Below are 22,738 nucleotides of genomic sequence, written 5' to 3' on the forward strand. Positions count from 1 at the left end.
TGAGAAGAAACTGGCCACGGAATCTATGGTTATGGAAAAAAAACACACTCGGAATATGACACAACCTTTACAACTCACTTTGGAAATAATCTGTTGTTTGCTGGAATTGTAGCGTTTAGGTTCACAAGATGATGAATTTCGACTTGTTTTTGGTGGAAAAAAGTGGTTAGCATGCAGGCCTCACAGCTAAGAAACCGGAGTTCAATCCCACCATCGGCCATCTCTGTGTGGAGTTTGCATGTTTTCTTAGGGTACTCCGGTTTCCTCCCACATTCCAAAAACATTCATTGATTCATTCATTTTCTACCGCTTTTTCTTCACGAGGGTCGCGGGGGTGCTGGAGCCTATCCCAGCTGTCTTTGGGCAAGAGGCGGGGTACACCCTGGACTGGTCGCCAGCTAATCACAGGGCACAAATAGACAAACAACCATTCACACTCACATTCATACCTATGGACAATTTGGAGTCGCTAATTAACCTAGCATGTTTTTGGAATGTGGGAGGAAACCGGAGTACCCGGAGAAAACCCACGCATGCACGGGGAGAACATGCAAACTCCACACAGAGATGGCCGAGGGTGGAATTGAACCCCGGTCTCCTAGCTGTGAGGTCTAACCACTCGACTGCCGTGCCGCATTCCAAAAACATTTGATTCCAAATTGTCCATAGGTATGAATGTGAGTGTGAATGGTTGTTTGTCTATATGTGCCCTGTGATTGGCTGGCGAACAGTCCAGGGTTTACCCCCGCCTCATGCCTGAAGACAGCTGGGATAGGCTCCAGCACCACACACGAATGAATGAATTTTTTTTTTTTGGAAACATTTCATCCGGCTCCAAACTGAAACGTCGCCATGGGCATCTGTAGGTCAAACAGCTTGAAAACGTGCTTTTTAGCTCTATTAGTGCCTTTTCCCAGAACTCTCCATAAAACACTTTTACAACACAGAGGTCACATGTATGTAAAACAGTCAGGTGGTCCTGCATTTCCAGACCAGGTTTGGATGATAATGTGAAGTACTGTAACACCCTATATCATGTACCTATCAGCCTCAGACAAAATATTTCACATCACTGTCAAATTACCAATTGGTTCAGTCCATATGGCAGAACGAGGGTTTTTAAATGCCACCATCTCCAGTCGGATGGCGCCTTTCCATCTTTCTCAATGGGGCAGTCATTACAGTTCTGTATGTGTGTGTGTTCTCAATGGTCACAGAGGTCATCGGAGTCACACCCCCCCCCCCCCCCCCCCCCCCCTCACTTGTGTGCAGGCTGCATCATTCAGGGCAGCTATCAGTAGTGTAAACTTCACTTCCCCTCCAGATCAGATAATAGGCCCACAGGGAGCGGAAAGCTTGAATGAAGTGGCCAAGCCCGGACCGGGATTTCAAAGAGATACACTTTAATTGTGGATCTTTCTAAATCTCCTTTTACTCTCTCTCTCTCTCAGCTCCACCCAAGCTGACTCTTGGCCCAGTGAACCCGTCGTCATGACAAAGCAATCTGCATGTTGATAGAGTTGTAACGAGTAATGGGTAGAACATGAGTAAAAGCTTGACTTGGTAGGGTTACTGGAATGGACAGGAGCTTATCGCCCAACCTGATAATGCTCTCAACAATCTACTCCAAAGAAGCAAAACCAGTCAATACCCATACCTTTTATGCCAAATATCTTAATAAAGATGATTTATGAAGTGACGCTAGCCAAGTTTACATGAGGAGTTTTTCCTCTTTCCCAATGGAATCTTTCCAAAATGACTTTTTCCGAAAAAAAAAAAAAAAAAAAGGTATACATGGAAAGGAATATTCCAATCTCTTGTCTACATGCGCCGCAATAATCAAACAGAATAGTCAATGGGGCATGCGCAGTAAAACGTAAACATCAACATCACGTGGTACCGACTTCCTCGAGTTTTTCTTTCACTTGTTGGAATAACTCCGTATTGCGAGTTATTCGTTCGTTAGTCTTGAAATTTAGTTTGGATCAAAAACAAACTTTCCGCAGCAGTCCAGTTTTTAAAACCGAAGAATGTCTCGAGTTGCGTGTTATGTCATATCTGTGCATGCTCTGAAAGAACGCACCAAAGATAAATTTAAACAGGAAAAGATCAAATTTAATTTTGCTAATATTTATAATTAAACTCAGGACATCTTTTATATAGATATATTTTCTTTTTAAAGAAAACTGGATTATGAATAAAGTATAGAAGGGTTTAGATTCTGTTCCACAGATGGCGGTAATGCACACTGAAATTGCTTGCCAACCGCCAATAAACAACAGAAGAAGAAAAATGCCCCAAAGAAGAACGCACCCTGACGACTTTCCATTTTAGTGGGTACAAGATACCTCAATCGGATTGGGGAAAGGAATATTCCAACCCCATTAATCCGATCATATGCTCATTCGGATTGGCACTTTTCTTTCGGAATGAGGTGTACACAAAGGTTAAAATCTTTCCGTTTGAGCAAATAAACCGAATGCAATTGGAACATTTGGGTCCATGTATACGTGGCTACTGTAACATGATGTTCCTGTCTTGAAACATTTCTCTGCTCAGCAGTTTGTATTGCGTCACCTTATCTGGCTGTGTAAAACCATTCTCAGACACTGCTATTATCTGCTACATTTGTGTGGCCTTAATGCTGTATTTCATTATAAAACTTAGTCCTCAAGCTAATACTGTACCTCCCTGTGAGTTAAAGCATTATTTCTGTGGTTGCACACTTAATACATAGAGCATTTCAACCTGGCAGTAATTGGGTCCAAACCCAAAGACACTGACACACATGGCTCCCCCAAACACTTGCAGGCATAGGCGAACAACCGCAGACAAACACATACAGATGGGCACACATGTTCCACCGTCAAGCTATGACACATGTCCTCACTCTTTTAATGAGCCAGGCTCTCAGCTTTAGCGCTGAGTTGCCGGCGGTTCTGCAAATGTGCTTTGGAGATGGCCCTGGGCCGGTTTTGCAATGGGTCAACGCTTAGAAGTGAGACAGCTCCACATCTGAAGAGCAATTAGTGTAAAGAATACAGCCCACAAGAGATGGTCCTGGATGCTGCTCAAGTGGTACAACAGCTGTCAGCGGTTCCATAAAAAAAATGGCAGAATACTTCTGATAGATGGTATTTGTCTCAGTGGATCGTACGTAGATCAGTTAAATTAACTGAGGAAAAGAGTGGACAGGCAGCACGGCGGTGTAGTGGTTAGCGCGCAGACCTCACAGCTAGGAGACCAGGGTTCAATTCCACCCTCGGCCATCTCTGTGTGGGGTTTGCATGTTCTCCCCGTGCATGCGTGGGTTTTCTCCGGGTACGCCGGTTTCCTCCCACATTCCAAAAACATGCTAGGTTAATTGGCGACTCCAAATTGTCCATAGGTATGAATGTGAGTGTGAATGGTTGTTTGTCTATATGTGCGCTGTGATTGGCTGGGATAGGCTCCAGCATGCCTGCGACCCTCGTGAGGATAAATGGTAGAAAATGGATGGATGGAGCATAGAAAATCTGTATACAACCTTCTAAATACATTTTTAACAATTTTTAGAGTCCTCTAGACGTAATAACACCCCTATAGTCCCTGTTACACTTGTTTTTCCCAATATAGTAGACATAATACAAAATAACACATACTTCGGTTTCCTCCCACATTCCAAAAACATGCTAGGTTAATTGGTGACTCCAAATTGTCCATAGGTATGAATGTGAGTGTGAATGGTTGTTTGTCTATGTGTGCCCTGTGATTGGCTGGCGACCAGTCCAGGGTGTACCTCGCCTCTCGCCCGAAGACAGCTGGGATAGGCTCCAGCACCCCCCGCAACCCTCGTGAGGAAAAAGCGGTAGAAAATGAATGAATGAATGAATGAAGAGTGGACAGTGACTTGGAGATCATGTACTGTGAATCCCCAAGTTCCAGCGATGGTTCAGTACTTCCAAGAACTTGTATGTTTACAGTAGTGAAAGGCACACTGAGTCATTCCCTTCACTTGTACAAGTATGTGTTCCTTCATAGTACATTTATGATGAGTGCACTCCGATGGGGGAAGTGATGAGGTGGGAGAGTACAGCACAAACAAGTGGGGGGGGGGGGGGGGGGGGGGGGGGCTTATGTAGGTGCCAGTACGCCTCGCTGATATGATGTTGAACAGATTCTGTCATGCTGTTTGCAGTTAGCAGGGATACTACACATCACTGCTCTTTGAGTGACACTTGGCTGAAAATCCAGAAACTCATCCATCACTGTACTTCAAGATAATTTTGTCCTTCTTCTTTGTGTGTTGCTGGATACACTTTGGTATTCTGGGTCAAGGGCCCTTTTAGTGGCTGTCAGGGCTTGTAGAATATGCTGGCCCAAATCCCGCTGGCAGGGTTACTGTGTAAATGGGTCATCTTGGACTAAGCGGAGCCAGCAAGTTCACTACAGTTGACAGACACACGGTCGTGTGTAGTAGTACACTTTATGATTTCATGATTTACAACAATCAGAGCTTTTTCTGTTACTGAGTTTCATGTGATGTCACTTCAGGTTGTTGTCATAGGCTCAAAGAGCTGGGGTGGGGAGTGGGGGTTGGAAAAGCAGAAATATGCAGAATATGCAGAATAGAAATTGTTCAAAAATAGATTTCGGAAAATGTTAATACTAAGAAATAAAGTTAAAGACGCAACCAACAACAAAAACAAAAGACAGAGAAGGGTTACTGCTGAACCTGTCACTCTCGTAGAGTGGAGCCGAGTCTGAACACGCTCCTGTTTGCAGTGAGCAGAACAAGCAACATTTAAGCTAAAACTAAAGCTAAAATATCACTGGAACTTGTGAAATGTGAATTTGAATTGCCCAATAAGAGAAAATTAGAGATTCATCACCTTTTTACCTTAGTGCCCAATAAGCCTTGTTTCCTCTCGTATGTACTTTGCCAATGGCGTGCCAATAAGTAAATTGGTTGAGGTATGAAGTATGTATAAACTGTGCAGGTTTGTGGCATGCATAGTTTCCATGAAGTAGTTACAAATGCAACATGAACACACTGCAACCCATAGGTTGTAAACAATGCAGGCGATGCGTAACAAAGCATGCCTCAGAATGCCTTAACTTTTCCACCACCTCTCGGAGCAATTCAGGGGGAATTTTCAAGTAATTTCTGTAGCATCTTTGACCTTTCTTGTCATTTTCTGTTAATAACTAATCATAATGCCCAAAGCGGTCTTGTAGTCAGTAATTCTCTCTCCCATAATGTTTTTTTTTCCCCCTGAGTTTTTTGCAATATTTCTGCTCTCTGCACATTCTCTATTGCATGAGCTTCTTCAATGGACTTCACCATCGTGTTGGTTGATAGTCTTTTGCTTGTATAGCAACTCAAAGCTAATTTAGCTACTGATGACACATCTGGGGGTTCATTATCTCCCAAGGATAGTGCGACATGATCAAAAGAGGACAGAGGAACCCACAACCTTCAGCATGGGAGACCATCACTCTACCACCTGAGCAATGCCGCCCAGCAAGATACGACTGCACTGCTTAACGCGTCATGCTCTGCAAAGAAATTGTCACTTCCTGTTCTACACTCGGGCTGCACAATGGTCGAGTGGTTAGTGCGTAGGCCCCACAGCTAAGATACCCAAGTTTGGTTCCATCCTCGGGCATCTCTGTGTGGAGTTTGCATGGTACTCCGGTTTGCTAGCAAAAACATGCTAGGTTAATTGGCGACTCCAAATTGTCCATAGGTATGAATGTGAGTGTGAATGGTTGTTTGTCTATATGTGCCCTGTGAGTGGCTGGCGACCAGTCCAGGGTGTACCCCGCCTCTCGCCCGAAGACAACTGGGATAGGCTCCAGCACCCCCGCGACCCACGTAAGAGTAAGCAGTAGAAAATGAATGAATGTTCTACACTCTTATTTTGTAAGATTGACTTCCTGCCGGGTATTCGGTGCTGCCACTTTACCTTAGTGGCTCTGTGTGTGCAGCTGTGGTCAATTAGTGACCAGTGGGGTTTATAATCCCAGCAGAGTCATTCTGACTTTGTAGGTTTATTGTTGCTCACACATGCTATCACCTAGATGTTTTGTCTTACTTCCCAGGATTTTTGCAGGATTTTGTTACCTGGACCCTCTGCATACAACAGCTCATCACCAAACCGTAACATAATGGATGTGGGAAGTGATGGTGACAATGCATACCCATCCGGGACCAATAAGCATTGCACGTACTATTGTTGTACACTATACCTAAACACTACTTGACATGGTGTTACTGAGTAAATAAATGAAATAAATATGAATAAAATGTACACATGATGCCAAACCATCCAGCAAATTATTCCAACCACAACTTCTGACATCTTTACCATGTATTTTCAAGTTGTTGTACCTGAACTTTTGGCATGATTAGCGTTTCATAACCCCCCCACTTGAGACGTGGCAGAGCTCCTTCATGTCATCTTTCAGTGTAAATATAAAGCACTCCTGTTTCTCAGGTCAAACTTGGGTCAAATTCAAACTGGATTTCTTTAAAGAGCCATGCAGATGTACCCGTGGAAGAGACTTTTTGAACCACCTCTCACAAATCAAAGCAGAAATGATGATATCAAGCGCGTACTGTATACAAACTGACGTTTTTAGGCAGCCTGCCTCCATGTTCAGTGCCGATAAACAGTATCTATTTCACTACTGGTTTCACAAGTAAATCCAATAACTTCCTTATTTGGGTTATCAACGCTACATTGTGGTTAGATAAGGAATTGTCTTGGCTAACTTCTTCATGTTCCAAGCATTATTATCTATTTATTTTTTTACTCAGTCTGTACCTGAAATATGTCTTTAAAGCTCACTTCACAGGCTTAAAGGGACACAGCCATTTTAGCAGGAAGTGAAATATAATCTGTCAGAAGCTTTTTAGGATTCATTAACAATTAAAGAAATATATTTAATTTATATTGATATTGAGAATGCATAATTATTATTATGGTTTTAATATGGCTGAGTGAGTAGCAAGAAGTCATTTTTCTGATTTGAAATGACAACATATTCAGCCGCTTATCCTCACTAGGGTTATGCTGGAGCCTATCACAGGTGGGATACACCCTGGACTGGTCGCCAGCCAATCACAGAGCACATACTGTATGTAGACAATCATTCACACCCACATTCATTCCTATGGACAATTTGGAATCGCCAATTAACCTAGCATGCATGTTTTTGGAATCAAACCCAGGTATTTCTGATCTTCTGACTATGTGGCCAACATGCTAACCGCTTGGTCACCGTGCGGCCTTAAAAATTCTATTTTCAGATTACAGTACAGCGGTACTGCTCGCAGTTTCCAGCAAAATAAAAATAGGAAATGGTAGACAGGAAACCAAGCTTTTGATGTTCCCAATGTTTGAAGACGAGTTGTTCAAATTTGGTGGGGCAGAACAACTGTGACTCAGTATCTTTAACCTTGCTCACTAAAAAAAAAACTTAGTCATCTTGAGTCAGGCACCTCTTTATATTGATGTTGCGCTGGGCAGAGAAATTAGCAGGAATGTGATGCAAAATGATTGCGAGAAGAGGATCCAGGATCCAAAGCATGAAAATATAGAATGAACAGAACCAATGCTGTTACTGCTCAGGTAACATACCCGAAGGGTAGAACTAGCAAGAGTTGTCAAACTGTCATTTTCCATCTGATAACGACACTGTCAGCTTTGATTTTTGTGTCTTTTCTTCTCTGTTCTTCTGTGACATCAGAAGATTTAAGTAGGTGAACATCTACAGCTACACACCCCGCCCCTTGAACGCACCCACCCAATGGAAACACGGCTTAGTAGCTAAGACGCAAGATGCAACACAAGAGAAGGGAAGATTCTGTCATTCTGTTTCATCACAAAGGTATTTGATGGGGTTGAGGTCAAGGTTCTTATGTCCATTCAAAGCTTCCCATTCAGAGACATATACACAGACGCAGATTACAGAAACATGGAGGGGGTCCCTGCTACAGTAGTAGAAACCCACATTCAAGTAACCCAAATGTTTTCTACATGTCTAAATACAAACAAAATGTTTCAGGTTTGACAACCTCACCTTGTGACTTCTTCTGTTTGACAATGAAGTTCTTTAGAAGCATGTCAAGATAGCAAGGCTTCCTTTAGATTACGTCCCCAGGAAATAGTCCTGACCCAGTCAGATGCAAACATGAGTCTATGGAGGAAATTGGACACAGCAGACAGGATAGTTTGGTCATAAAAACACAACTTGTTGATAATGTACAATAACAATCTCTGTCTGATTTTTTTTATTGTTTTTTTTTTTTTTACATATTTTCCTAGAGGTCACCAACTGGACATGAAATCAATCCTAGTGTCTACGTCAGATGAGTGACGTATTACTCTCCTTGTTGGAATTTTGTCCACATCACCCCATCTTGCGCATATACACAAAGGGTAAAATTGTTATGCTCTTGTCATGATTTCACATCACATCCCACTTGGATTATCCTGAGGATCAGTTTCAACCTTTCAAAGCGCCGCTTCCCATAGATGAGGTCATACGTTGAAATATTCGCATCATTTTCACCTCAAGGTGACTTACTGTAAATTGTCACACTTAAATGTTTTGAGTCATGTTAACTGGTGTACATTGGGTGTCCATGCTATGGATGAGAAAAGGAACTCGTACAGACCACTTCAAGTAACATTAATGCTACAGCTGGCAAAAATAACGTCTTAACACCTGGTTTCATTTCACATTTTCAAGCATGAAAAAATCTAAGTGAACTAACTAAAATACAAGTACAAGACAAAAAGAGCCATGAAGATGAATGAAGATGTAAATATAGTATTCATTCATTTTCTACTGCTTATCCTCACAAGGGTCGCGGTGGTGCTGGAGCCTATCCCAGTCTTCGGGCAAGACGCGGGGTACACCCTGGACTGGTCACCAGCCAATCACAGGGCATATATAGTCAAACAACCATTCACACTCACATTCATACCTATGGACAATTTGGAGTCGCTTAATAACCTAGCATGTTTTTGGAATGTGGGAGGAAACCAAAGTACCTGGAGAAAACCCACGTGGAGAACATGCAAACTCCACATAGAGATGCCCGAGGGTGGAATTGAACCCGGGTCTCCTAGCTGTGAGGCTTGCATGCTAAACACTTGTTAACCGTGCAGCACAGGACTATATTTTTTGTCGTAAAAATTAGAGATGTCCGATATTTGCTCCACACAGAGATAGCCGAGGGTGGAATTGAACCCGGGTCTCCTAGCTGTGAGGCCTGCATGCTAAACACTCAACTACCGTGCAGCCCTAGGGCTCTAATAATGTTTTAAAAATGGTTTTCTATGCCATAACTGTGAAAATATTTTATATATTAATATGAATCCGAGGCGACCAGTCCAGGGTGTACCCTGCCTCTCGCCTGAAGACAACTGGGATAGGCTCCAGCACACCCGTGACCCTCGTGAGGATAAGCGGGAGAAAATGAATGAATGAATGAATATGAATCGCAGTTTGCGAAAATTCACTTTTTGAAGTTGAGTGTGGAATTTTCACAGATTTTTGGCATGAAAAATTGGTGATAGAGCTGCAAAATTTGAATCGCAAATTGCTAAGGACGACTGCACTTGAGCCTTTAGTCTCCATAGCGTACTATGACTCAGGCACCAGTGTGAAGTTTATAATGAAAACCAGTAACAGTCAGGCAAACAAGCAAACACCTGCTTTATTTTTTGTTTGTTTGTTTCTCGGAGCCACAGAGGAGTGACAGTTTGCAAGCGAGGAAGCCAAACTAGCATCAAAATTCATCACAACCATGTGTGGTACCTCATTGCTAATCACACCCTTTCGGCGCTGTGCTAAAAAACATCTGTACAAGAATGTTTTAATATTGCAGGAATGCAAACTTTGACACAAAACACAGCGCTAAACGTGAGAAGCAGCATGTGATTTTACCGAGTCTGAAGAGGTACAAAGCTACATTCTTTGTGCCTGAGTGGGAGGCTGTGTTTTTGACATTAGTCAGTGAAAAAGTAACCACTTTCATCAGGTATCTCACTCTAATATGTCACCTTGGTATGCCGGGGGCAAGATTACAGCAGGCTACGATCACTGCAATCAAGTCATGGTGGTCGGATTCAGGTTTGCTTCTAATCAGAGGAGCAACATCCGAGAAATCTCACATTAAAAAGACTCGAAATTGAATGTGATCTGCAGAGCACAAGAGGTCACATTGTCACTTTTAATAAAATTAATTCAATATTTGGTGCAAGAATAGAAAATGTTAAATTAAATTCTTAATATGTTAAAAAAACAGGCTGCAAGTGGTTAGCGCGCAGGCCTCGCAGCCACGAGACCCAAGTTCGATCCCACCCTCGGCCATCTCTGTGTGGAGTTTGTATGTTCTCCCTGTGCATGCGTGGGTTTTGTACGGTTTCCTCCCACATTCCAAAAACATGCTAGGTTAATTAGCGACTCCAAATTGTCCATAGGTATGAATGTGAGTGTGAATGGTTGTTTGTCTATATGTGCCCTGTGATTGGCTGGCCACCAGCCCACGACCCTCGCGAGGAAAAAATTACCTAATGTGCTTCTTTCTTAGCTTCCCTTTTGTTGCCTTGGTCATATTTTCTTGCTCTCTGTAATTCTGCTGGACCCATCCTCTGTGTTCTAGCTTACAGGAAGTAAGTCCCTCAATGCATTGATGTCTTCCTAGACAAACAACCATTCACACTCACATTCATACCTATGGACAATTTGGAGTCGCCAATTAACCTAGCATGTTTTTGGAATGTGGGAGGAAACCGGAGTACCCGGAGAAAACCCACGCATGCACGGAGAGAACATGCAAACTCCACACAGAGATGCCCGAGGGTGGAATTGAACTTGGGTCTCCGAGCTGTGAGGCCTGCATGCTAAACACTTGAGAACCGTGCAGCCCAGAACTGTATTTTTTGTTGTAAAAATTAGGGATGTCCGAAATTTGCTCCACACAGAGATGGCTGAGAGTGGAATTGAACCCTGGTCTCCTAGCTGTGAGGCCAGCGCGCTAACCACTCCACCACCGTGCAGCCTCAAAAAATGCCATAGAGCTGAAAAGTATAAACCTCCAAAAATGGAGGGGCTATGTCTTTGTAAGGGGGTAAACGTAGAAAATCAGCTGGGGATAAATAATTATTTCTCCTACTGTAAGTATTTCTGGTAGTGTCTCTTTTACCCTTGGGAGATTTACTGTAGATTTATAACTGTATTTTCTCATAAAAAGACATTTCTGAAGTCTTGCCATGTTCATCAACAAGAAATAAACAATAATTCCTATTGAGATGTTTTTGCTTTGTTTTTTTTAAGGTTTCAAGGTGCTCACCTTAGCAATGTCTTGTTACCCTCTCCTTGTCGTGCAGGTTTCTGTTTTGCTCTATCGTCTGCTTGCTTGCAGTCTGTTGGACATCCTGCTGACACTATTTTAGCCCCTTTCACAAGGGTGTGCTGACCGCAGCTTGCCTTTGTAGTTTGTATACTAAATGCACAGCAGAGAGGGATCCCTTTTGGGCCCGTGGTTTCCTGAAACAAGCCATCTGCAACTGTTCCACTCGCTATACTTGGCCTGGGGAAAGCAGGATAGACCCAAATACAGTACATTCATGAACTCCATAGACCTCAACAGAGAAAAGATTCTTTTTTTTTTCTTTATCCTGTAGCTGATTTAAGACATTTTATATAGCTTCCATTCATATGTTCTATTTCTGACAAAGTTTTGTTCAATCTTAAATCTTTTCTTTCATTTTACTTTCCTGTTCAGAGATGGTGCGGCATTGAATTTGGTGCCAATCTGGTTAAAATATTGCCTTGTTTTGTCAGAACACACGCTGCAGATAAAAACCCAGGAACGTAGTTAATGGTATTTCTCCTGTATAGCGCTTTTCCACTTCCAAGACAGTCAAAGGTCTGTGAGGATCGAACCAGCAACCGTCAAGTTGGGGGACGACCACTCTACCATCAGTGGGAGTCAATGCTGTCCAGCCTATTAACAAAATGTCACAGTTTTTTTATAATTTAATTTTCAACAACAATTTTCCCTTCTACCCTTGGTTACTACTACCAGTACTACTTACCAAAGTTTGGGAGTGCCAGCAATTTAATAAACAGTTAAATGATTCAGGGCTGCACGGTGGACTGGTTGCTTCAGATTCATATTAATAAATAAAATATTTTAACAGTTATGGCATAGAAAACCATTTTTTAAGCATTATTAGAGCCCGAGGGCAGCACATTGGACAAGTGGTTAGCACGCAGACCTCACAGCTAGGAGACCCGGGTTCAATTCCACCCTTGGCTATCTCTGTGTGGAGCAAATATCGGATATCCCTAATTTGTACGACAAAAAATATAGTCCTGGGCTTCACGGTTCTCAAGTGTTTAGCATGCAGGCCTCACAGCTATGAGACACAAGTTCAATTCCACCCTCAGCAGTTTGCATGTTCTCCTTGTGCATGCGTGGGTTTTCTCCGGGTACTCCGGTTTCCTCCCACATTCCAAAAACATGCTAGGTTAATTGGCGACTCCAAATTGTCCATAGGTGTGAATGTGAGTGTGAATGGTTGTTTGTCTATATGTGCCCTGTGATTGGCTGGCCACCAGTCCAGGGTGTACCCCGCTGCTTGCCTGAAGACAGCTGGGATAGGCTCCAGCAGAAAATTAATGAATGAGTTAAATGATTTAATTAAAAAAAAGAAAATAACTGATTGTGAATACGATTTCGCCAGGATGTACAGGAAGTCAACACCAACAAGTTCCATCTTGGCTTCGAAAGAAAAAAGCCAAGGTACTGTATCTCATGTTGTGGAAGGAGTGAAGGTGCTAAGGAATGAACCTGGAATGAATTAATAATGAATCCTGAGGTACCACTGTATTGTTATTGATGTACATTATCATTCCTATAAAATTGAACAGTGAATGTTCCAAAACAAATCCCTAAAAAATACAGCTAACAACAAAATAAGGCAGTTTTGACAAGACAAAAAAAAAAACATCCTCTCATCAGATGCCAGAAATATGCTCAGCAGGGGTCCGTGTGCTCATGTGATCAGGGTCTGGATATCTTTAAAATCTTTTCCACTCTTCCGTTTTTTAGCCTGACAGGTTCCCATATTTATTCATTCCAGATAATACCTCGAATCATGAAGTAAATGCTATCATTATATTTGGCTGGAATTGGGATTTACCAACAGAAAACACACAATAGATGCGTGCGGTCGAACAACTTGATTCTCTCTCTGACATTAATAAAAATCTGAGAGTATTTCCTTAAGCCAACATAGATCTCTATCGCATTATTAAAAAGGCACAAGCATAAACACATCACAGTTGGCTCTATAAAAAAATCAAATAAATAAAAGTACTAATTTTACCGTCTTTGTTTTTCTTGCCAGGTCAGGCGGATCCTGCCGTGTGGGGGGGAGTATCGGTATCGCAGTAAAGATCAGACATATCTACTGAATATAAATGTAAAATATACATACTGTATATGCATGTGTTCAAGCCTGCAAAGTACATTGGGATGACTTGAGGTCACAAGCACGTTTGTTTGAACACTGCACACATTACACACCACATGGCCCCAATGGGTGCAAGAGGTTGGAGCTTTCCGATAGAACACAGATGAACCTAATTACATCATTTCCTACTCATCAGTTTAAGGCTTTTAAACCTCAAGTTTCTGTTTTTTATCTGAGTCGGACAGCAAACTAAGTGCCCTGTAGAGTGAAAGACATTAAGAGCTGGCCCACCACCCAAGATTAGCCATCAGACATGAATGGATATAAAAGTAAATGAGTCTTTCTGATGTTTTTGTGTCACTAGGATGACGTAGACTAATGAAGGGTACATGAAAAAAGGACTAAAATATGCAACAGTTTTGGTAAAAGTTTACAGAAAATCCCAAATTCTTTCTTGAAGGGCCGTGGGTTCTCCCGAAGTGCTAATTGTTTTCATCAAGGTTGTCATCAGACCAAGAGGAAGGTCAGCATTTTATCTAAGGTCCAGAGGTACATGTGGAGAGTAATTTCTTATGTGATCCGTTTTCACATACACTATTAATTTATTAAAAGTAAAGTAAGCTTATGTTTCATATCCTTGCATATTTACCATACATCATCCATGGCCTCTGCAAATTCGTAGATTTTTGGTCTAAATAATTCATTCATTCATTTTCTACCGCTTTTCCTCACAAGGGTTGCGGTGGTGCTGGAGCCTATCCCAGCTGTCCAGGTACACCGTGGACTGGTGGCCAGCCAATCACAGTGCACATATAGACAAACAACCATTCACACTCACATTCATACCTATGGACAATTTGGAGTCGCTAATTAACCTAGCATGTTTTTGGGAATGTGGGAGGAAACCGGAGTACCCGGAGAAAACCCACGCATGCACAGGGAGAACGTGCAAACTGCACACAGAGATGGCCGAGGGTGGAATTGAACTCGGGTCTTCTTGCTGTGAGGCCTGCGCTCTCACCACTTGACTTTCAACTTGCCATGGGTTAAGGCTGGAACAGTGATCTGTGTTTTTGTTTGAGATTATTGGGTCTGAGACGATAAAAACCTGCAATCAAGCCTGTTGTTCTGGTGATCTAGTTTGTTGTTTATATGTATCACCGAACATTACTGACACCTAATGACCAATGCAGAGTACTACACATCTTTGAATGTCTTACATACATATTTTAGAGATGGTGGAAGTGTTCTGGAGCTTCGGTTAACTTGCATACATGAGTTAGCCTGCAGTACTTGGAGAGAACCCACACAAGCACATGTAAATAGAATGACCCAAGCCGCAGTTCAAACCCAGAACCGCTACACCACCCTGCAAAACTATTGCAAATACTTTGATATGTGTTGATTCTCGCGCTCTGGACTGAAAGAATGTATTTTTTTGTGGCTTTCATTTTAAGAAAAGCCAAAGTTGAGAGTATTACACCCATTAACAGGAAAATAAAAACGCTGCCAGATGCAACCACAGATCTCGTGCTTCAGTTATTGCGTGCCTTCCACACAGGCTTCGAGCTGGACTGCACTTAATACATACGTCTTCTGACAGTGTTGCTGTAGGGAAAATAACCTTGGCAGTGCCCCTCTCCTCCCAACTCTGGACCTGCAGCAGCTGTTTTAGACGTCCAAGCAGCTGATTCATCGTATGAGTCTTCTAATGGCGGTGTCAAACCTGGAAGTGCTATACGGTATGTATGTATTAGGAGTATTTGGATAGCAGTGTTATTATGATTTTCCCTTTCTAGACTACCACAACGTTAACTTGGTTTTTGGTACACATAAAGTTGGAACTATTTTGTATTCCCCTCTCAAAACACCTTGCATTTGAAAAAGCAACAAGTGTCACACTACTAACCAACCAAATTTGAAATCCAGATGAACTCCCTGCACTCAGCCTTCCACAGGAATCATCACCTCCCTCACCACCGTCTCCGCCCCCGTGCCTTTTGGCAGCAGTGACGGTTGATGGTGAACAAATCACTTCCAGCTCAGGTCACATTCGGGCCGTTTAATCTGGGGAAAGACCAGATGTGGTCTACAAAGATCCGCATAAGAAAATAGCTTTTCTTTTACTAGTGACTGTCATCATCACCCTGGGACAATGTCAGTCTCTTTGGAGGATAACACAACAACAATAACTACTTTAGCATCTCGACCTCTATCGTTTCCTCTATCGTAACCTCGTTTTTTCGAAGTCTGACGTGGGCTTCCCCCTGGAGGCACCAGAAGAAAAACCTTTCAAACCTGTTAAGCTCGCTTCATTTATATTTGTAGCTTTTCTGACCAGATGCCCGAGCCCCTTCAGAGGTGCAGTGGTTCTACTCTGTTCAGATATCAGATTTCTCTCTTGGGGTCAGCAACCCGCTACTACGGTAGATCAAAGTAAAACTGTTCAACAAGCCAAGTTCAACTCATAATGGCTGACTAAGGATGAGGAATTGACATATCAGGTGTGTACTAGATGTATTTTACTTAAACGGGTTCGTATGAGCTAGCTAACAATGTATGTCATGAGATCTATAAAGCCAAAAGCTAGCTAGGTCATATTAATAAATTTTCTCTTGTTATAACGCACAAAAAAGGGAAATGTGTATGTTTATGTTTCAGGATTGTGGACGGTAAAATTCCAAAAAGTGCATCGTCCCTTTAGATAGATCGATAGATACTAGATAGATGCTAGCTAGCTAGCTACTAGCTAGATGCTCGCTAACTAGCTACTAGATAGATAGATAGATAGATAGCTACTAGATAGATAGATAGATAGCTACTAGGCGATAAAGCCCCCCCCCAAAAAACAACAAAAATGCCAACAGTGTTCCATTTATGTTACTGATTTGTATATTAACCAAACTACGGCGATATTGTTATTGTAGCAGCTAACACAAAAAAACTATCTGGCGGAGTAAAACGACGCCTCGGTAGCTGCTTGTCTCAGCGTCAATCACAGACAGAACAGACAAAAGAGTGGATACTTCGCTCTCGATTTTGCTACTGTTAGCATTTTTTACCTGAGGACTGGAGTACACGTCTTGTGCTGGAAGATACAGCCATCCAAATGACAGCGGACATTGTAAGTGTCGTCGTTGTTTCTATGCTGCTGTTGTCAATGGACGTAGCGTAAGCTCCTGGAAGCTCCATTGCTCCTAGGAAAGACGTTTTCATCAAAAACATGGCAAGATACTGTAAGTACTACATGTTATCATCAATGTACTTGTTAATGCATGATTAGCAAACAATTAAACATTGTTAGAGGATTTTAAAGAGAGCTTTGTAGTCAAAATAGGTAGATCCCAATGACTAGCTAGCTCATATTAATACGTTTTCTCTCGTTATGATGCACAAAAAAGGGAAATAAATGTGTTTATGTTTCAGGATTGTGGACGGCAAAATTCCAAAAAGTGCATTGTCCCTTTAGATAGAGAGATAGAGAGATAGAGAGATAGACAGATAGATAGACAGATAGATAGACAGATAGATAGACAGATAGATAGACAGATAGATAGACAGATAGATAGACAGATAGATAGACAGATAGATGCTAGATAGCTAGATGCTAGCTAGCTAGATGCTAGCTAGATGCTAGCTAGATGCTAGCTAGATAGATAGATAGATAGATAGATAGATAGATAGATAGATAGATAGATAGATAGATAGATAGATAGATAGATAGATAGATAGATAGATAGATAGATAGATAGATAGATAGATAGATAGATAGATAGATAGATAGATAGATAGATAGATAGATCTAAGAGCACCACTTACCTTATGCTAGGCTATCAGATGCTTGTAGTGATTTAGTAGCCGCTGCTAATGCTAGATTTCTTTGTTGGACGTGTTGTTTATAGTTTTAAGGTTTCACCATTCAAATTTCCATTTCTTAAAGAGTTTTCCGAGTGTCTGTCAGGGCTTTAAACCAAATATGCACACATTCATTCCCTATAGTTTATGATACCAGAGCTGGGGCCTATACCAGCTGATTGCAACAGACCGCACCTGGGGGGCAGTCAATCACAGCGTGGTTGTGAAAGGGGCACTGATTTGAAGTATGAGCTCTCTAAATGGAATTGGGATATATGAACTACTACGGTATTAATGTGAAAGGGCATATTCCAGTGTAAGTGCTTCTTGGAAAGTGGTGAATGGGCCTCTGATGAGCTCACGAGTGAAGAGCCGAGCCATATGGCGTGTCACACTGTTTGGGAAGCTCTTGCCGAAGCAACCATTCAGCAGTGTCTCCTCCGAGCAAGCAAATGCCCCGACGGAGATCTGTTGCACACATTCCCTCTCAGTATGCACACCCACACTCATGTCTAACACAGTTATTGTTTTTCTGAAGAGAACAGAAAACATTTGGGACTTTTTTTTTTCTCTCTCTCCGTCACAAAACTTCCTGATCAGTGGACAGAATAGAAATTGTCCAACATATATAAACACGGCATGCGTCTAAAGCCAGCATGCACGAGTTCAGTCAGAGCACTGAGGGTTTAAAAACAGAAAGGATCTTCAGACCATCATTTCCTGAAAGATGTTTTCCTGTCATTCTGCTCCGTGTCCTGTGGACACACAATCTGCAAGAAACCTGAAAGACTTTCTGATCCAATGCATTCACTCACTGTCCAAATATTGTGATTGTACGTGTATTTGCAGCGGGAAGCTTGGCAAATGGTATATTGCTTGTTTGTCTGAAACTGTTTATAAGCATCTTGCTTTCATGTCTCCCTCTGTTTTAGATATTTGTGTGTGTGCTGTAAAACTGGACTTGTTTAACACCACAACAGGTAGGGGAAATGTGTTGATGGATGAGGAAGACGAGCAAAAAAAAATACAAATAAACAATAATAAAATAATACAAAGAAACACATGCTGCCCGGGGTATGTCACGAGACACCCAACTCAACGAGGTGCTTGAAATGTTTTGATGCCAGGCGATATTATTGTTATTATTGTAATGACAAATAATAATGTATCATAATAATGCAGTTTCATTGCATTTTCTTTAAATATATTAAATATTCATTTATTTGTAATTGAGTTGTGGACTCGGCAGCACGGTGGTTGAGTGGTTAGCGCACAGACCTCACAGCTAGGAGACCACCCTTTGCATGTTCTCCCCGTGCTAGGAGACCACCCTTTGCATGTTCTCCCCGTGCATCCGGTTTCCTCCCACATTCCAAAAAACATGCTTAATTGGTGACTCCAAATTGTCCATAAGAATGAATGTGAGTGTGAATGGTTCAATTCCACCCTTGGCCATCTCTGTGTGGAGTTTGCATGTTCTCCCTGTGCATGCGTGGGTTTTCTCCAGGTACTCCAGTTTCCTCCCACATTCCAAAAACATGCTAGGTTAATTGGCCACGCCAAATTGTCCATAGGTATGAATGTGAGTGTGAATGGTTGTTTGTCTATATGTGCCCTGTGATTGGCTGGCGACCAGTCCCGAAGACAGCTCGTGAGGAAAAGCGGTAGAAAATGAATGAATGAATGAATGAATGAATGAGTTGTGGACTCCTATAGAGCAGCTACATACAATAACCAGCACAGAAAGCTTTCTATTTCTTCCAGAATCTGCACCTATTCAGCTGTATTCAGCTGCTAACAACCTCACTCTGTGCGCTTGGCCTGCCAGATCCCCAGACCTCAATATGTGTGACATTTTTGTTGTGTGTGGGTGGGTATGTTAAAGAAAATGTTTATGTTACACCAGATCCAGCAAATATCGCTGACATGAAAGATCGAATAACAGCTGCAATTAATACAGCGGACCGCGACATTCTAAAACACGTTTAGAAAGAATTCTCATCTCGTGCTGCCGATGGCGGCCACATTGAGGACTCTTTAAAACACGGAATTAAAACTAGAATGTACAACACGTGTTTAAGCTGGAGTTTTCAATTGTTTTTCAATTTTGAAATATAGCGTGCTGATTTTGGCACATTGCTTTTGAATCATTCTTATCCAAGTTTTCCTTTTGTTTATGTGAGAACGTGAAGTGAGGACGTGGGTGGGCGATGCAGGGACACATTTTATTGGTTAGACAGTTGACACGCATGTTTTCAGTGCTCCTCGGGGGCAAAATCTGATCTGGCAAAAGTGACGATGATTGCCTAAAATTTGAGGCCATGCCTAATTCGCTGGGGGGTTGGTTAAATTTGTGTGAATTGCAGCGGTTGCAACATCATATATTCCTGGAGGGTCCGAATTAAGAATGTTTAAAAAATGAGACATACTGTCTGTATGCTCTATTGTTTTTTTTAAATATTCAGAATTACAGCGGTTCCTTTTTTTTTAATACTGTGTCCAATTATTACAAAATTTTAATAGAATGTCACCTATTTTACACAATATTGACAGACTCAGCGTTCCTTGAGTTTCCACTGTTTATGTAAGTGTACTTTTCTTTTTGACTAAATACATTGAGACAACCTCCATGCATGATGATGTGTATGACGGCAGGCATCTGGGACAATATGTCATACAACTTTTCGTGATGTTGTATGCTCGCTTACCACCGTGCAGACTTTGGTAATGACTGACACCATTCTGTCAGAATTGTTTAAGTCTTGAACTTAACTTGACTTAACTTGAAATAAAGAGCAAGGAAATTGGAAATTTTTAAATGTTACTAAATACTTTGAGCGTAATTGTCGTCTATATGTTGTCTGTTTCTTCTAGAATAGATTTGGACAGCATCTACAAATTCATTACAGTCAGCACTAGTTAATTTTATATGCAATAATAATAATAAATTAAACCCCTTCCACTACTTACATCCCTCCGCTGATCTATGCCCCCGCCCAATCACTTCATTGCACTACTTCACTGCACTATTGTACATATTGCACTATTGTACATATTACTGTAATATCTTGTTGCATTCATAGATTATACTGTTTATAATTTATATAATCTGAAAAAGCCATACTCTAGTCACTCAATTGCAATACTGTACATATTACTGGTATTATATATTGTCACATCCATACTGTTTATAATCTGTATAATCTACAATAGCCATATTATAGTCATTTATATCCCTGTACATATCCTCACTGTATTATAGTCATAGCCTGTTATAGTTTTTTTTTTACATAGATCTGTCCATTTTTTTCTACATTTACTTACTACTAAGGTACTTTTGCACTATTGCACTTCTGGTTGGATGCTAACTGCATTTTGTTGCCCTGTACCAGTGACATGAGCAATAACAATAAAGTTGAATCTAATCTAATCTAATCTAATCTAATAAAATGTGTAAACAAAGGCGCACTGGCAGTGGATGAGCACACACAGTGACTGTTCATAATTTGTGTCTGTGTCACCAATAATTGTGGTTTTCCCCCTGCAGCTCTGTATTATCAATAAGTCCTTGGGATACCATAGACTAAATAGTCTAGTTCTGTTTGACACACGCTGCTCTTTTTAATTCCTGGTTCTCTTTCACTTAATATGTCTGGTCAATGGCCTCGTGCACAGGTGGATGATTAGGCCGCATTCCAATATTTATCTCTATTGGGCAGCTTGGTCATTGAGACCGGAAAGATAAACACAAAGACTTGGAACTGACGACGCTCTCATTGGCTGGAAGATGAAAGACTAATGTTGAAGGCAAAGGGAGTCACTTAAGTGATATCATGACAATGCGGTTTATCATCTGGAACCAATCTAAGACTCAACAATGTGCCCAATTTCTTGCAAAACCAAACTACTCAGCTTGTGATGCACAATGCAAGACATACTTTTAAAAAAGTAATTAGTTATAGTTACTACTCGAAAAAAGTAACTGAGTCACTAACTGAGTTACTCCACGACAAAAGTAACATAGACCAGTAAAAGTAACTATTGCATTACTCGCTCCTGCTCTCCCCCCATGGGTACCATTAGGTTTCTGTAGGTTTGAGTTTTTTTAATGTACATTTTTACCTTTGACCTCAACGAGGTTAAAGTAGTGTCTGTACTTCTCTTTGGCAAACGCTGTCTTGTCACTAGAGTCCTCCTCACTCGCCATCTTTCGCTATGCCGTATCTACTACCCGGCACTTTGCATGTGCTCTAAACACCCGCCCATCCAAGTTCTCTGATTGGCTGAAAACGCAATCTTACTAAACCTTAGCCAATCCTCATTGTTTATGTGGTTATCTCACCCCCTCCCTTATCACTCTGCAACACTCTCACTGCGCTGCAGATTAGTTATGAAGTCGGTGATATATTTTTAGGTGGCTTCAGTAACGTGCAGTAACGGGGTGTCGAAAATGGTAACAACATTATGCTCACAGTAAGAGTAATTAGTTAGATTACCCGTAACAGCATAGTGCCGTTTTTCCCATCACTGCATATAGCCAATTTAAAGTAACAATATGTAATCATTTTAACAAAACAGCAACTATAAATAAATATTACGTGTATACTGGTTTAACAATAAGGTGAATAGTGCTTTGCTCAGATGCAATGCATTGTGGGAAAAACTTTAAAATCACATTTCCCCCCCATTTTAAACTTGTATTGGTACCTGTTTGTATACTTTGTATGTATGTATACATGTGAGTATGAGTGTGAATTTGCTGTTTGATGAGTTTAATTTTGCAAGATGACACTGTGAATCAGACAGCTATATTGTGTAATGACCTCCTGCAATTTCGAATGGGTCGACCAGGTTATAGTGTGAGTGTTGTCGCCTGTGATTGGCTCCTGCCAAAGAGAGAGCTATCCTTTCCTCACTGACTCGCAAGTGGTACAGTATTGAAACGTAAAACACGTAAAACATAAATTGCTGTATAAACTTGAAACTTGAAAGTAGCATCTTATACACCGGAAATTACAGTACATAAACATGTAAACAGATACTATCAAAGTAAACATCAAATCGGTATTCTTTATGTTTGATGAGCAACGTGTGGACCGCTTTCTTACATCGAGGCTACCCGATGGTACACAAATAAGCCAAAGAAAAAGCAAAACGTACATGTTTCGAATGTAGTCCACTGAGGTGAAGTTTCGTGAGATTATAATTAAATAACGTGTGATGACTGTTGGACCGTTCCAGAAAATGTTGTGATTGTTTACTGCTGTTACAGACAGATGTTTCATTTGGTGCTCCGATGCTATTTTCCTGCTATGATAGGGGATTAGTTCTTCAGTGATTATCCTAAAAATCAAACGTTATGCACGTCTTACATAAGCCAAACTTTATTCTGATCTGTTGAA

General features: G+C 41.3%; 1 protein-coding gene across 3 annotated transcripts in view; it reads right to left on the reverse strand.

The window, feature by feature from the left end:
* Positions 1-17,518, reverse strand: part of LOC131131656 (A disintegrin and metalloproteinase with thrombospondin motifs 9-like) — a 73,579-nt gene extending 56,061 nt beyond the window's left edge. Inside the window, exons 1-3 of one of the 3 annotated variants that reach the window (XM_058076548.1) lie at positions 17,301-17,518; positions 16,544-16,678; positions 8,068-8,184 (exon numbers count right to left, since the gene is read on the reverse strand). The gene's annotated coding sequence lies outside the window, so the exon portion shown is untranslated. Of the gene's footprint in view, positions 1-8,067; positions 8,185-10,058; positions 10,198-11,350; positions 11,975-16,543; positions 16,679-17,300 lie in introns of those variants that run through there. The other 2 variants (XM_058076557.1, XM_058076544.1) reach the window with 2 other exon arrangements.
* Between the last annotated feature and the right edge of the window lie 5,220 nt (positions 17,519-22,738).

The sequence above is a fragment of the Doryrhamphus excisus genome, chromosome 1 (assembly GCF_030265055.1).
Source record: "Doryrhamphus excisus isolate RoL2022-K1 chromosome 1, RoL_Dexc_1.0, whole genome shotgun sequence".
NCBI lineage: Eukaryota > Metazoa > Chordata > Actinopteri > Syngnathiformes > Syngnathidae > Doryrhamphus > Doryrhamphus excisus.